Source organism: Physeter macrocephalus, chromosome 8 (genome assembly GCF_002837175.3).
Source record: "Physeter macrocephalus isolate SW-GA chromosome 8, ASM283717v5, whole genome shotgun sequence".
In the NCBI taxonomy this organism is placed as follows: Eukaryota; Metazoa; Chordata; class Mammalia; order Artiodactyla; family Physeteridae; genus Physeter; species Physeter macrocephalus.
In genome coordinates, this window is record NC_041221.1 from 102982694 (window position 1) to 102997633 (window position 14940).

At 35.8% G+C, this 14940-nt stretch overlaps 1 pseudogene; it reads right to left on the minus strand.

Moving 5' to 3' along the window:
• Positions 1–203: 203 nt before the first annotated feature.
• Positions 204–11639, minus strand: LOC129392360 (tigger transposable element-derived protein 1-like; annotated as a pseudogene).
• Positions 11640–14940: the final 3301 nt, after the last annotated feature.

A 14940-nucleotide genomic window follows, 5' to 3' on the forward strand; every position in this document is an offset into this window, starting at 1 on the left:
TGTGGCATGTGGGATCTTAGTTCCCTGACCAGGGATCAAACCCGTGTTCCCTGCATTGGAAGGCAGATTCTTAACCACTGGACCACCAGGGAAGTCCATTTACTGTAGCCTATTAAGTGTGCAATAGCATTATGTCTAAAAAAAACCTGTATACCTTAATTAAAAATATGCTTTATTGTTAAAAAATGCTAACCATTATCTGAGCCTTCAACAAGTTGTAATCTTTTTTGCTGGTGGAGCATGTTGCCTTGATGTTGCTGGCTGCTTACTGATCAGGGTGGTGGTTGCTGAAGGTGGGAGTGGCTGGGGCAGTTTCCAAAAATAAGACGACAGTGAAGTTTGTTGCATTGATTGACTCTTCCTTTCAGGAAAAATTTGTCTGTAGCTTGTAATGCTGTTTGATGGCATTTTATGCACAGTAGAATTTCTTTCAAAATTGGAGTCAATCCTCTCAAACCCTGCCACTGCTTTATTAACTAAGTTTATGTAATATTCCAATCCTTTGTTATTTCAACAATCTTCACAGCATGTCCATCTCAAGGAACCACTTTCTTTGCTCATCCATCGGAAGCAACTTCTCATCCATTCTAGTTTTATCGTGAGATTGAAGCAATTTAGTCACATCTTCAGGCTCCCCTTCTAATTCTAGTTCTCTTGCTATTTCCACCACATCTGCAGTGACTTCCTCCACTGAAGTCTTGAATGCCTCAAAATCTTCCATGAGGGTTGGAATCAACTTCTTCCAAACTCCTGTTAATTTTGATATTTTGACCTCATCCCATGAGTCATAAATGTTCTTAAGGGCATCTAGAATGTTGAACACTTTCTAGAAGATTTTCAGTTGACTTTTCCCAGATCCATTAGCAGAATAACTATCTATGGCAGCTATGGTCTTATGAAATGTATCTCTTAAAGAATAAGACTTGAAAGTTGAAATTACTCTTTGATCCATGGGCTGCAAAATGGATGTAGTGTTAGCAGACATGAACACAACATGAATCTCACTGTACATATCCATCAGTGCTCTTGGGGGGCCAGGTACATTGTCAGTGAGCAGTAATATTTTGAAAGGAATCTTTTTTCTGAGAAGTAAGCATCAACATTGGGCTTAAAATATTTAGTAAACCATATTGTAAATAGACATGCTGTCATCCAGACTTGGCTTTTCCATTTATAGAGCACAGGCAGAGTAGATTTAGCATAATTCTTAAGGGTCCCAGGATTTTTGCAATGGTAAATGAGCATTGGATTCAATATTGTCACCAGGAGCATTAGCCCCTGACAAGAAAGTCAGCCTGTCCTTTGAAGCTTTGAAGCCAAGCATTGACTTCTCTACCCTAGCTATGAAAGTCCTAGATGGTAGCTTCTTCCAATAGAAGGCTATTTTTTGTACATTGAAAATCTCTTGTTTAGCGTAGCAACCTTTATTCATTATCTTAGCTAGATCTTCTGGATAACTTGTTGCAACTTCTACATCAGCACTTGCTGCTTCACCTTGCACTTTGATGTTATGGAGATGGCTTCTTTCCTTAAACCTCATGAACCAGCCTCTGCTAGCTTCAGACTTTTCTTCTGCATCTTCCTCACCTCTCTCAGCCTTCATAGAATTGCAGAGAGTTGGACCTTACTCTGGATTAGGCTTTGGCTTAAAGGAATGTTGTGGCCGGATTGATCTTCTATCCAGACCACTAAAACTTCTCCATATCAGCAATAGGGCTGTTTCACTTTCTTAGTATTCATGTGTTCACTGGAGTAGCACTTTTCTTTTCTTTCAAGAACTTTTCCTTTGCATTCACAACTTGACACAAGAGGTTTAGCTTTCTGCCTTTCTAGGCTTTCGACATATCTTCCTTACTAAGCTTAATCATTTCTAGATTTTGATTTAGTTAGAGACTTGAGGCTCTTCCTTTAGAAGCTATTCTAGGGTTATTAATTGACCTAATTTAAATATTGTTGTGTCTCAAGGAATAAGGAGGCTGAGGAGAGGGAGAGACGGGGAATGGCCAGTGGGCGAAGCAATCATAACACACACATTTATTAAGTTTCTGTCTTCTATGGCTGCTGTTCGTAATGCCCAAAACAATTACAATAGTCACATTGAAGTTCACTGATCACAGATCATCATACCAAATATAATAATGATGAAAAAGTCTGAAATATTGTGAAAATTACCAAAATATAACACAGAGACACGAAGTGAGCAAATGCTGTCAGAAAAAAGTGTGCCAATAGACTTGCTTAATGTAGTAGGGCTGCCACAAACTTTCAATTAAAATAAAACTTGATATCTGCGAAGTGCTGTAAAATGAGGTTTGCCTGTATTTTGGAGATGGAAAATGCTACTTTACCTCTTGGAATACAATTATGAAATTCCTTTGCCAATTTTCTGGGGGAAAATAAATAATAAGGGAGAATTTGATTGAATCTGAGTTTTGTAAATTAAAATTTTCTTAACTTCTTTAACCGTAACAAATATTTATTGTTGAAAATTTTGGAGAACCATGTGGCAGCATGTATCCAATTTAAAGTGCCTACACTTAAGTGAAAGAATTATAGTTGAAACAAGCTAAGCTCTGTTTATGTTTTCACATGGGCACAATTTTGTATGTGTGTGTGCGTGTGTATGTATAAGGATATTCATGGTAACATTATTTGTTGTAGTAAAAGATAGAAATGATCTAAGTGTTTATTAATGGAGGATGGCTTAATAAATTAATTACCTAATATGGGACACTGTGTTCTGGATAAAAAGAATGAGAGAGATTTCTTTGTAATGGTACAAGGAGAGCATTGAGTTATAGTATTAAGCTAAAAGAGCAATATACACAAATATTCTAGAGTATAATTTGATTTATATACCTATTAAAATCTAAACCTAAATATGCAGGTTTATATACTTACTTATATATCAGTGTCTCTAGGGAAGGCAATTCAGTAGGGAGAAATGCTGAGAGTCCATAACCTTGCACTGTGTGTATTTCTATATTGTTTCATTGTTTAAAATAAGCATATATTTATATACCATTAGTGTAATTATTATAGGTGGTTATAAACATTGAATTTTAAAGTGTAAGCCAATGTACCAACTTCATTCATTCGTCTGTTTACTTATTGACTAAACTTTCCTGTATACCTTCCAGTTCAGGAGCACTATACTAGAGGTGCATATAGCCTGTAGCATTGTGAAGTCCGGGTGGAGCTAAAATCAGTATATGCACATTCCCAAAAAATACTCCCAAAGTACTACAGAAGAAGATTATTAAAACCTGTTGGCACAAAGGGAAAGTGATGAATGCTGATTAAATGAATTAAAAGCTTTCCAGAAGAGTAGAATTGTGAGATAAAATTATAGATATATGGAAATTATGCCAGGTGGTTAGAGGGCATATTCAATATAGAAGGTCAACCAAATAGAGGGAGAAATCGGCCAAGCGACTCTGAGGGGAAAAACACCAAAAAACATTCAGGATTTGAGTGATGACACTAGTAATGAGGCCCAGGGGTTAATCTGGAGAGGTCAGGTGGGCCAAATTATAAAGATTCTTGTAGGCCATGCCAAGGAGCTACCCTATCATATCACCCTAGACATAATGGACTTCATTTGAAATTTTAGAACCAAAGAGAAACAATCAAATATGCCTTGTTAGAAAGATCACTATCTTGATAGTTTGAAAAATAGATTAGATTAGATTAAATAGATAAGGTAGATAGCAAGGATATGGGAAGATATTTTAATAGTCATTATTTCAATAGCATTATAGATATGTGCCTGTTTATGTGTATGTGTTTGTGTCAATTTTATATGTTAATTTTAATTTTTTTGGCTGCATTGGCTCTTTGTTGCTGCGTGCGGGCCTTCTCTAGTTGTGGCGAGCAGGGGCTACTCTTTGTTGCGTTGCGCGGCCTTCTTATTGTGGTGGCTTCTCTTGCTGCGGAGCACGGGCTCTAGGCATATGGGCTTTAGTAGTTGCAGCACGTGGGCTCAGTAGTTGTGGCTCACTCACAGGCTCTAGAGCTCAGGCTTGGTAGCTGTGGCACACAGGCTTAGTTGCTCTGTGGCATGTGGGATCTTCCCAGACCAGGGATCGAACCCATGTTTCCTGCATTGGCAGGTGGATTCTTAACCGCTGTGCCACTGGGGAAGTCCCCTGTATGTTAATTTTATAAATAAATACATAATGCTTTAATTTATGTATATATTTAACTTTATGTTAACTTTACATATATGCATAATATTTGTACTGTTTTATAGAACGTGTTTTATATATATATATTTATATACATATATAACAGAGGTCAAATGGGCACCAAGTTTTGAATGTTGGAATTAAAATTGAAATGATCTTGTTTGACTGATCCAGTGCATAACATCATAAAAAAGACTATGAAAAAAAAAAGATGTTTAGAAAAACAAGAAAAGAATCAGAATAGCCTGAGCAAGTGATATGATAAAATAAGGGGGAAAAAACCCATAAGATTAAAACCTAAATATTGAATTTCTTAAAGATTAATGCCAAAATGGATTGATATAGGGCAAGCAAAGTGTTAAGTACATTTAAAAACTGAACCTGTTGTCTCTATAGAGACAGAACTTGTATATTATTAGAAATTTACCTAGTACCTAATCTGACTGCTCAGCTAAGATTCTTTCTTTCATATGTAGTAAAGCATTTCTTGATTTTTTATTTTCATTTTCCCTTTGATTATACTCATAACTTAATGACTTGTTCCATGATTTGTTCTTTTCTTTATTCTATTAAAGATGATTGTGATAAAACCTGCTGTCATTTACTTAGAATTCCTTTGCATCAGGCAGCCACTGTTGTAAGGATTATAGGGATACATATTATTATTTTCCTCTTAAAGATGAAGGAACCAAAACTCAGAGAACTGAAGGGATGAGCCAACAGTCATAGTCTACTGGGCAACCAAGCCAGAGTTTAAGCCAATATCAATCTGATTCTAGACCAGTGTTCTTTTCAGTACACAGTGTTAAGTGGTTTAAAGCAAATTGAATTAGGTGTGATCATAAATTGTCATGACAAAAGTTGGTCTGTTAACTACATCCACATTCACTTAAGAAAACCTTGCCATGGCTGTTTAAATTGTTAGGTTTTCGGATTGAAAGCTTTCATTCTGACATAAATTTAATCTGCTAGATTAGAGTAATAGGCCTGATATAAAGAGGTGAAATGATTACTGTAATTTTTCTTGGCTGTAGTAAGACTTCTGTACCACATTACTTATATATCAATAAATTTGTTAAAAGGTAACTTGAATCACCAAACCGTTAGCCAAAAAGCATTATTAAACACTATCTTTATTAAGAATAGTGTATGAGAACATAATTGGTTGGATGCAAAAACAAAAGACATTTGTGATATCAGAAAATATATGGAAATATATGAGCTTTTAAGGAAACTTCAAAGTAAAATTTTTAAAAAATTTATTTTATATTATAGTTGATTTACAATGTCGCGTTAGTTTCAGGTGTACAGCACAGTGATTTATCTATACATATACATATATCCATTCTTTTTCAGATTCTTTTCCCATATAAGTTATTACAGAATATTGAGTAGAGTTCCTTGTGCTATACAGTAGGTCCTTGATGATTATCAATTTTATATATAGTAGCGTGTATTTTTTAATCTCAAACTCCTTATTTATTCCTCCCCCCCATCTTTCGACTTTGGTAACCATAAGTTTTTCTTTTTCCAAGTCTGTGAGTCTGTTTCTGTTTTGTAAATAAGTTCATTTGTATCCTTTTTTTTTTTTTAGATTCCACATATAAGGGGTATCATATGATATTTGTCTTTGTCTGACTAACTTCATTTAGAATGATAATCTCTAGGTCCATCCATGTTACTGCAAATGACATGATTTCATTCTTTTTTATGGCTGAATAATAATCCATTGTATATATGTATCACATCTTCTTTATTCATTCCTCTGTCGATGGACATCTAGGTTACTTCCATGTCTTGGCTATTGTAAATAGTGCTGCAATGAACATTGGGGTACATGTATCTTTTCAAATGATGGATTTCTCTAGATATATGCCCAGGAGTGGGATTGCCGGATCATATGGTAGTTCTATTTTTATTTTTTTAAGGAACCTCCATACTGTTCTTGATAGTGGCTGTACCAATGTACATTCTCATCAACAGTCTAGGAGGGTTCCCTTTTCTCCACACCCTCTCCAACATTTATTGTTTGTGGACTTTTTTTTTTTTTTTTTTTTTTTTTTTGTGGTATGCCGGCCTCTCACTGTTGTGGCCTCTCCCGTTGCGGAGCACAGGCTCCGGACGCACAGGCTCAGCGGCCATGGATCACGGGCCCAGCCGCTCCATGGCATGTGGGATCTTCCCGGACCGGGGCACGAACCCGCGTCCCCTGCATCGGCAGGCGGACTCTCAACCACTGCGCCACCAGGGAAGCCCTGTAGACTTTTTGATGATGGCCATTCTGACCGGTTTGAGGTGATACCTCATTGTAGTTTTGATTTGCATTTCTCTAATAATTAGTGATGTTGAGCATCTTTTCATTTGCTAAAGTACAACTTTTGAATAAAAGCTTTAAAATGTATGAAACAAAAGAATAAGTATATCAGTCATCTTTTTGTACCATATATAACCTGTGTTATTTATTTATATATTATATATAAAAATATTTGTGAATCAATGTATGTATATACATATGTTTGCAAATATAATTAGGACTTTCAAAATTTTGCTATAACTTTTATATTTTAAAGAGTTATAAAATGTGTGTATGGTAGACAAAATTATGGTTCCCCAAAGATGTGTGCCCAGAATCTGTGACTAATTAACCTCATGGCAAAAAAAGACTTTGTAGATGGGATTACATTAAGGATTTTGAGAGAGAAATATTAGCCTGGATTATACAGTTGGATCCAATGTACAGTAGTCACAAGGGTCCAAATAAGAGGAAAAATAAGAAAATAGAGTCAGACAGGTAGAAGTGACAAGGGTGGCGAGAGAGAGAGGGAGAGAGATTGATTTAAAGATGCTACCTTGTTGGCTTTGAAAATGGAAGAAGCCATGAGCCAAAGATAGATGCAGGTGGATTCTGGAAGCAGGAAAATGCAAGGGAATGTCTCCCTTAGAGACTCCAGAAGAAATGCATCTCTGCCTATAATAACTTGTCATTAGGACTTCTGAACTCCAGAACTGCAGAATATTTAATATGTGTTGTTTTAAGTCATTAAGTTTGTGTTAATTTGTTATAGCAGCAGTGGGAAACTAAAGTACATATATGTCTCTGTGCACATAAAGTACATTAGTAAGCACTTGGAGAAAGCAAGAAACGAAGCGTAGGAAGGAGAGGGAAAGGAGGATGAAAGAAAGGAAAGAAAAAATTGAAATTAGAGGGTTAGAAAAAGATAGGTTGTTAGTGAATCAATTTAATCTGAGAGTTTTTTTTAAAGTTTATTTTAAAACTTATTTTTTAAAAAATTACTTTCAAGAAAGTAAAATTATTTAGTAGTAAATTCTAAAGTAAGGAATTGGATAAAGGAAAATAAAGGTTTTCTTATATTACTGATGACACCTAGTTATACAGGCTGAAAAAATAAAAATCCTATTATCAAGTATAAAAATAAATCTTATACAGAAAAGGGAAATCTTTCTTAAAGAGTCGTAGATACTTAAAAACAAAATAACAGTGACTTCAGCCGGCAAATGGGAAAGATTTATTTAAAATACTACTTAAATAAAACGTTTGGGTTAAAGAAAATAAATATACCATAAATACATATGAAAATACTCAGATTTATAATAAAACGTAATTTTACACAGTAATGGTATGCGTACTACTCAAAATTGTTCAAAACTAGATTACATTTCTCTGAATAAACGACTTCTTAAAGGTCTTCACCTGTCTATAAGAGAAGATCAAGAAACTCTTCCCAAAGTTAAGTGTGTGTGTGTAGTTGGATGAAAGGCAATGTGGGAGATCAAAATGCGTAAGGAAAGTTCTAGAGCAAAGAGGAATAACCTACATTTCTATTAACACATTAAAAAAATAGATTGCTTCTCTTTAAGTGTATCCATTTAAGTTGGAACTACCTCTCTGAAAGGAGAAACATAATAGTCATCTCCTGAACTGGAAGCAGAGAGGATTATCTTGGTACATTTATACCAAGGAAGACTACTGTGTGGTGTGATTTCAGTGTTCAAACGTCATTCTTCTTCCTTATCAGTGCATCCAGATAAATCATACCAACAGGTTCATTGGTATCTTAAACACAAGAAATTAAACACATTTATCCTATGGTTATAGTTAATTGATATATTGATTAATTAGTGTATTATTATCTTAAATGAACACTGTGATATGAGACTTATATTGTTTTTCCAAAAATTGATTTTGAAAGTAAAGGATAGAGAAGAAAGCATAAATAAACCAAATTCCTGAAACGATAGGATGGTTCAGAGAAAAAAAGCTGACAAAGTTTAATGGAAGGCACTGACATTTGAGGATATGAAACACAACAAAAACCACAAACTACTTTTCATCCTAGACAGATCAAGGTCAATAGAGTAAATGATAGAAATACCTCAAGATATGAAAGGTATACATTCTGTTATTTAATCCTGGAATAGTTCCTTGTTTTGAGGGCCTTCCCTGTGTATTGTAAGATGTTTAGCAGCATCCCTGGCCTCTATCCAATAGCACCCTACCCCAGTTACATCAGAAAATGTCTCCAGACATTTCAAATGTCTCCTGGGGGCCAAAAGTTCCCAGTTGAGAACTACCACTCTAAATATTTATGTCTTTCTGATTTATGCCTTGCAGTGTCACTTGGACTTAATACTGTGCCTGGCACATGAAAGGCACAGCATCAATGCTTGTAGTTTGAATGAATAAAAATAAATCAATATCTTAATATGTTCCTGATTAAACTTCCCAGTGGAAATTTCAGAATGCATATTATTTGCCTATTTTTTTTAATTGTAAAATGAGGAGAATTTACAACACTTCAGTTTTGTTAGGACAGAGTCAAGAAGGAAAATTTTTCTGACCATCAAACTGTCCCTGCATTGATTCAGATGTTAATTCATCTATGAATTCATTCAGTAGTAGGTGAGTATCTATGAGAGCAGTATATTTGAGCTTGGTGCTAGGGGCCCAGAAATGAATAATATTCAAGTACAGCTCAAGATCCAGAGCAAGGTATAAACATATAGAGGACTATTTGCAATATAATGTGGTAAGTGCTCTGCTTCATACAGTTACAGAGTTCAAGCTGATCTTCAGCACAATCGTCCCTGCTCTTCAGGGCAGTTTGTTACGTGCTAAATCCTGTAAGTTTGATCCAGCCAGATGGATTTTATATGTTCCAAATTGATATATCCCACTTGGAAGCAAAAAATTCTTTGCCTTTATTTTCCCACTTTGTTGAGAAGATACTATCACTTATAAGTTGCTGGACCTTGTCAGTTGCTCGAGGTCCTTAGTCATAAATAGTTGCAGATGCATACTGTGATGGAAAAAGGGTGAATTTGAGAATAAGTCTGACCTACATTTGGGCAAGACAAACCAAAGGGCGTCAGTTCTAGAGTATGTTAACCACTTTGTACAATATATAGTACATAGGAAAAACGTTCCTGAAATTCCTTTGAATAATTAGTGAGTATAGCATGAATAAGTGTATTTTAGGCATTTGATTATTTAATAATCAGACCATATAGAGTTGGTGAGTACATGTGTATGTGGCTATATTTACATACATGAGTATAAACGTACAGGTATTTTTATTTATCATATATATAAAAACAGAATCTTTGATTAATTGGACCACTTCATTTTCTGATTAGATAAGATTAAAGCAGAAGGTATTTTGTTGAAGGTAGAATTGACACATGTATGTGGACAGAAGGATTCAAAGCTATGTATGTTGCATGGATTTCTCATTACAATCTCACAAACTACAAAAATACTTGATTAGGGAAGATTTTTGAATCTTATCCAAGCAGTAGGTCCAATATAAAAATTACTTTTTGGAGCGTATAATAACAGACTGGTATAAAGGGGCAGAATATCATAAATAACGGCAGTTTGAAAAGTAAATAATAAAAAAGATGGGAGCACAGAAAGGAAAAAAAAAGTCTTTCCTGATTTCCTTTTCATAGGAAATCAGGAAAGACTTCATGGAGCTGGTAGCATTTTAAAAAGGCCTTGAAAGATCAGGACAATTTAAAAAGGTTATTAGGTGGATATTACTTGAAATAAGGAGATTTGTAAGGGATGGAAAAAATAGAAAAGGAATGGAGATAGGCAATTATGGAACATGTGAAGTTAATGCTAATCGTTTAGCCATTATTCAGTAAATATTTCTCAATCCATGAAATTAAACCCAAATACCAAAGTAGAAAGGGCATATTTTTCAGACTGAGGAAACTCTTATGGATTTGAACTGAGGTTACAAGTTGGTAGCCTACAAACCACACAATATATCATGGATATATACATTCAAAGGATTAAAAATATTAGCCAGTTTTACCTCTGTACCTTTACCCCACACTCTGCCCTAGAAACTTCGAACCCCAGACAGGGGAGGTCTGCCTCTCCTGGCAACTAAACAGTTAAGTCTCTTCTTCTTCCTTCCAAGCCTCTCTGTTTTCTACTCTTTCCTCTGAGAAGTGAGAGGTAATGAAACATTCCCTTGGGGCAAAACCTAGCTCTGCTTTCTCTGCTATAGGGGAAGTAAGTGAGAGAGTTCTATCCCCAGAAACAATGCCTCTTCCCTCAAAACTTCTAGGTTTTTCAGGAACCCAAATGGTAGTTTTCTACTTGTTCCTAGCCTTGCAGCAAGCATCTTTTGCATTAAATACAGTTTAGTATCAGTAATGCATTTACCAAATGCTATAATGATGAAATTTTAAAAGATGAAAAAATTAGCAAGGGTTTTAAAGGGCTTCAGGTTAGGATGTAATGACTTAGTCTCAAATGAGACCAAGTTAAACAATCCTATCAAATATATTTTACTGTTCATTTATTTTAATTGTTTCCATTTACAAAATTTTCTTTATATTTTATTCAGATTTTGCTATGATATATTTTGATTTTTCTGTATACCAGAGTCCAGCATCAACAATGCAAGGAATATATTGCTGTATAAAATCTGCATACATTAAATGGTACTAGAGTCAGGAATACTAAATATGAGATTACTTTGTCTCTATGCTTTGCATTTTAGAATGTTACAAATCTGCTAAAATTTAATAATAGTTTAAAAACCTTAGAATACTGATAATTATGGAGAAATGGGCTAAAGCTGAAAGAGCAATATATTGTTTGGAATAACTTATATGGCATTGGCTGTTGGGAGAATTATGAATTATATTTTAATTATTCAGTGTTAGTCAACAGCATGGAACTCTCTTATATTCATTTCCAAACATACTCTAAGAATGTGTGATTAACTCTGTTACATCTCTGAGATATCATGCTTGAAAAGATGCTGTGATTGATTACAAGTCTGCAGACCAATATTCTTCTGCATCAGAATTCAAGTGCATTATCTTTGCACAGGGGGTGTTATGGCAGATGTCATCCAACTGCTTCATAGCTGCATGATCGATGGTGCGAATGGTGATTGATGCTATTGACATGCCACGGCACCTAAAATAGAGTGTCTGTGTGCATTTCAGGGGAAGGGGAATGTTCATATTTGGATGAAAAAATGAAGGCAAAATTATAGGACTTGAAAAATAATTGGTCATAGGAAAGGGATGAAGTGCATAGTGCACGTAACAGCTGTTTTTGGAAAGGAAAAATATAGTACAAGCAAGAAAGTGCTGTGAAAAAAAAGGGGGGGGGTGTTTCACTAAGCAGAAAATTTACGTGGCTTTCCCTTTCCCACTATGTGTATATTTTCCTTAGCTTCATTATAAGTGTTAGAGTCGGGGTGGAAAGTGGTGTTGGGTGTACATGTTCTCTTGTTTAACAGAAATGGCATTGTTATTTGTCACACTCACCAGTGGAGGAATGAGGAAAGGAAAGGGAAGTATTGAAGGATTTCAGGTTAAAAGGTAAATTGAATCTGGTAGAACAGTTTTGAACCAAATCTTATGTAAAATATCTGATTTGCAGCCCTAAAAAGTATAGGTAGAGGAAGACATACATCAGAAGTCTGTTGATATTAATTTTGCATATTCAGTTTAGAAATGCTTATTTTGAAACATACTTTAAAAATAGGGACAAATTAGCTCAGCAAGAAAAGTCTTTTTAGAAAAGATCCAATGAATATAGATATAAATGTAAGTAATTTTATGCCAGCCCCATGAGAAGGGAAGCCTGATGTACATTATTGAAAAGAGATGGGTGGGGGGAAGAGGAATATGATCCCAGGACACATTATACAGTGAAGGATGCTAAGTGCAAATGAAGTTACTACATAGACATTTACCATTATTGATTATATTATTCCCAGTGGGTTTTTTTTTCTGTTTTTTTTTTTGTCAGGAAGCAGTTACTCTTTTCCTATGATGATATAAAAATATTCTTCCTTTCTTTTTGCATTAAGTTAGAAACCATAAACATGAGTACAGATAATGCATAGAATGTTACACTGCAAATTTAGATAATATGGTTAATATGGCTCCTGAAATTCTAGAAAGAAAAAAAAATCATCTAAATGAAATAATAAAAGTTATATTTTGTTTATTTTTATGCATATTCATAGAGATTTTTAAAATTACACAGACAGCATCTAAGATAAGTTGGACACTTATGTTCCAGGTTCTGTTCTAAGCATGATGTATATAAATTCCAGGCCCAGGTTACACTCAAATATAAACTCACACATACCACTAATTTAATACCCACAATGACCATATGAGGTAAATATAAATGTTGTCATCCCCTGATTTACCAATGAGGAAAATGAAGAAAAGATAAGTAATTTTCCTAATGTTACCCATGAAGTTTGTGGCTGAATAAAGAATGCTACTGTTAAAAAATAAACCGAGGCCTAAAATTTTCAAGTTTATTTGAGCAAACATCGATTTGAATCAGGCAGCACCAAAACAAAAGTGATTGATTAGGAGCGCTCCACCAACAGGAGCTAGGGGAAGGGTTGTACAGAGAAGATATGGAAGCAAAGCAAGGAAGTTATTTAACAAGCTATACCGTAAGTGGTTGCCTTATTTGGGAAAATCTAGTTGGCTGTTTGTGATTGGTTGCTCTTTAGTTTCATTTACTTGGATTCCAGTACATCTGGCTTAAGTTGTGGTTTGTTTACATAGACTACCAAGGCATTAGAGCCATCTCAGTCTCATGTGATCCTCATTTAATTATTTTAACACTGCATAGGTGGTCCGGCTTCTGAGGCAGCACTATATTTTTTTTTTTCCCCTGTACGCGGGCCTCTCACTGTTGTGGCCTCTCCCATTGCGGAGCACAGGCTCCGGAGGCGCAGGCTCAGCGGCCATGGCTCATGGGCCCAGCCGCTCCGCGGCACGCGGGATCCTCCCGGACCGGGGCACGAACCCGCATCCCCTGCATCGACAGGCGGACTCTCAACCGCTGCGCCACCAGGGAAGCCCAGGCAGCACTATTAAATGCATGGTCAATGCAGATAGTTTGTGATTATAGAAAATCCCAAAGAAATTATTAATGATATTCTAAGGCCCACTACTCATGCATATTATGAAATCATGTATAATATTTTAAAACTATTCTACTCTCTGGATTCTTTAATAGAATTAATTCTTAATTCTATAGATAGGCTTAAACCTCTAAAATGCTGTGTTCGTGTGCTGTTTTTTTTCTTCTTTTTCTTAATAAATTTATTTATTATTTATTTATTTTTGGCTGCGTTGGGTCTTTGTTGCAGTGCGCAGGCTTTCTCTAGTTGCGGTGAGCGGGGGCTACTCTTTGTTGAGGTGCACGGGCCTCTCATTTTGGTGGCTTCTCTGTTGTGGAGCACGGGCTCTAGGCGAGTGGGCTTCAGTAGTTGTGGCACGTGGGCTCAGTAGTTGTGGCGCATGGTCTTAGTTGCTCTGCAGCATGTGGGATCTTCCTGGACCAGGGCTTGAACCCGTGTCCCCTGCATTGGCAGGCGGATTCTTAACCACTGTGCCACCAGGGAAGTCCCTCTTTTTTTTTCTTTTGTGGAGTTTCCAAATCTTTCCTCTGATTCTGAAAGAGAAATTTGACCAAAAATGTATATGAATAATTTATCTAATCGCAACTCCTAATTCTACCTGTAAGAACAATGACACCTAGATCTGTCGCTAGATCCGTGAATGGTCTAACTATAGCTGACCTTGCCCAGTGCGTCGTCCCATGCTGGAAGGAGGAGTCAGTGCTGTCTGGAGAAAAAAGCAGTGGACTCCCCGGGAACAAGAACGATGAGCGGAGCCTGTGGGAGGGACCATCGTGAACTCAGAAGTTCCCTGGTTTCCCAGATGTCTGCTTTGCTCTGTTTTCACTCTTCCAGTTGTATTATTCCAGCCCTCACTCCAGAAATTTATCTCACTTTTTGATATTCAAGATTTTGAAACTGTGTCTGTCAAATATACACTGCCAAAAATTATTTTGCAGAATTCTACTCTGTCTTATATACCTGCATAGTGGTCTCCCCGTTAGCAATTGAAAGCAAACCTATAACAAATCTATCTATCTATATATATATATATATATATTTTTTATTGGAAGCAGGATAGGGATGAGAGCTTAACTTTGTAAATAAATGTATAAAGTAGTAAGAGGTGAAATATTCTACATTAGCTTGGGGAGCTGGCCTTGTAAATTTTAATTGTGAGAAGCTAGGTTTCTTATTGACTGAACTTAGCAGCATGAAGTCTTTCTAAAAAGCAAATTTTGTTGCAGAATATAGACAACCTTAATCCAGACGAAGATATAATACTTCAGCAGCCAATCCTGTAAAGATTATTCAGGATGCAATCC